Source organism: Wasmannia auropunctata, unplaced genomic scaffold (genome assembly GCF_000956235.1).
Source record: "Wasmannia auropunctata unplaced genomic scaffold, wasmannia.A_1.0 LD336088.1, whole genome shotgun sequence".
NCBI lineage: Eukaryota > Metazoa > Arthropoda > Insecta > Hymenoptera > Formicidae > Wasmannia > Wasmannia auropunctata.
The window spans coordinates 296,507-299,008 of NW_012026802.1; positions in this window are offsets into that span (position 1 = coordinate 296,507).

The following is a 2,502-nucleotide window of genomic DNA, read 5'->3' on the forward strand; positions in this document are numbered from 1 at the left end:
GCACGCGGCGAGCGGGGAATTGTTTACAGCGATGGTCGCGCGTTAGTATTGGCGGTGGGCCGGACTCGCCGAACGGATACACGCTCATTCGGCGATATTCAAAAATTAATATCTCGTTAAATATTGCGAATTTTGCAAAATGGTAGAGGACTTTTCGATTCAGTTTAATCCATTTTATCTACCCATGAGCAGTGATACACCTATTAAGAGACACCCTGTAGGTACCACATAAGGCAAAAATGGTAATACACAAGACTCATATAGGACAGTATCAATTCTGCATCGGTATGAGATGGGTATGAATATGATGTGAGTATACTATGGAATGGGATGAATTATTTGAGCACTGAATAAATACCGGTTAATAATATAATTTGTTAAAAACATTGAATTTTATATATTTAATAATTTTTATAATGCTATTTTGATCTCTATTGCATTCTGAAAATGTATTATTTTACGAAGAATATAGATATTTACATTTTTTACATTATTTTTTTATTTGTATTTATTTATGTTTTAATAAATACATATATATTATATCACGACATGGAGATGTAGCAATGTTACTATGTAGTGGTAAGTATAACATGTACCTATAGGTGCTTGCACATTGAGATGTGAAGTAATTATAACATGTGTCTGAATGCTAGCGCACTTGATTTTTATCTTTCTCGGGTACGAACATCTCTAACTGCATGTTGAGTTTTAATGCTCCATGTCAGTCCACCATGTTCATCCGGAAGCGCATTTCTTGTACGGCTTGAAAAACTGTTAAGCAATCGTAAAATTGGCAACAAATTATTATTAAAAAAACCATAACAATTTTGATGAAAACTTGTCGTTTTGCTTTATTTATATGATCGCGAAATCAAATTGTGTATCTGATATAGTTTGGGAGTGTTACATGTTAGATATTGATGAGAGGGAAGACGCGTGAATGGTGGGCCAGAGGGGCGTCGGAGATTCCTGGTAAATATAAAAAAGCTTCGCAATTATTTTCGGATATAGACAATGTTTTTATTCTCGGATAAAGACGATGTTTTTTTCTTTCAGAGCTACCTTTTCAGTAGCGATGATGATGACGACAACGACGACGATGACAACGAACGCGAGGGCAAGGACGCCTCCGCGCGAGGAGGCGAGCTCGCAGGAGGGCCCGCAGGAGAGCTCGCGGGAGAGCCCGCGATGCGAGAACGAGGACGCCGTAGGACAGCGGCGCAAGGGCGAGTCCGTGGGTGGAGGTGCCGAAGAGTCCACGCGAGGAGGCGCCTCTGCGGGTAACCGTGGATGTGTCCACAGGGAATAGGACAGTTGCTTATTACAACTAACGTAAGTATTTTTTAAATAGCTATTTTCCTTTCTTCTTCTTTTTACACTTTTTTAAATACTGTCTCCTTTTTCTGTTGCAGATAACAATGAATAGGTGGATTTCCCTCACATTTAGACAAAATTTTTTTAAACTACTGAAAATTTTTTTTAAACTATTGAAAATTTTTACAGTATCTGAATTTTACAAAAAAAATTTTTATTATTTTATTCATAATATTTTCTTTTTTCTTCTCCTCTTCGTTTCGCGTACGTGCGATAAGCGCAGTTGGGACGGCGGTACTGCGGAGTGGGACGGTGGGCTCATGAGCGCGATGGCGGCAAGCGCGGGGTGCGACGGCAGGCCCGCGAACGTGGTAGTGGCGGCGAGCGCGGCGGCGCGGTATCCCTCTTCCCCGCGCACCAACAACACGACTCCCTCTTCCCCGCGACACCTGCACTTACGACGCGGTTCCCTCTTCCCCGCGGACCCCGCACCCGCGGTCAGGCCAGCCGGAGCGAGCGGCTTCCCCCTCCCCGCGGCTTCCTCCTCCCTTTGGCTTCCCTCCCCCCGCGGATCCCCTGCCACCCCTCGAAGCTCCCTAGTTAGAACCCGCCCTTAATAGCTACTTGTCTGGACTTTTTGTCAGTGTACCCAGTGCAGTGTTTGCTGTCGTCCCTCGCCGCGCCGCCCAGACCCCCCTCTGTTGGACGCCCACCGGCGCAGACACGATTTCCATATCGAGGAGCAATCTGTCCAATTTTGCGAAGATCTTTCTTTGTTCCATCACCGTTCGAAGAAGAAAAAGGAACCACACATACACACCACAATAAAAAAAAAGAGGGCGAATTTACGCGCATCGCTCACATATTTTTATATTAATTTCGTATATCCTACATTGTTCTTAATTGCAAGTTTCTTTTTCTTGCAGGCAGCGCACATATTTTAGAAGTAGTATACACATATCATACACATTTATATATACAGTCACCAAACTAATTGACCGGACAATACGTTAATATATCGATAATTTCTAAAAATTCAAGATAGAGCAACTTTGTTAAAAATTATCGTAACATAATGATCGAAAAAGCATTTTACAGCTTAAAGTCTCTACTTTTGAAATCCATAATTCATTAAATGACTTACTGATTCTTTACAAAGCTGCATGGATGCAAATGGAGATGCATCAA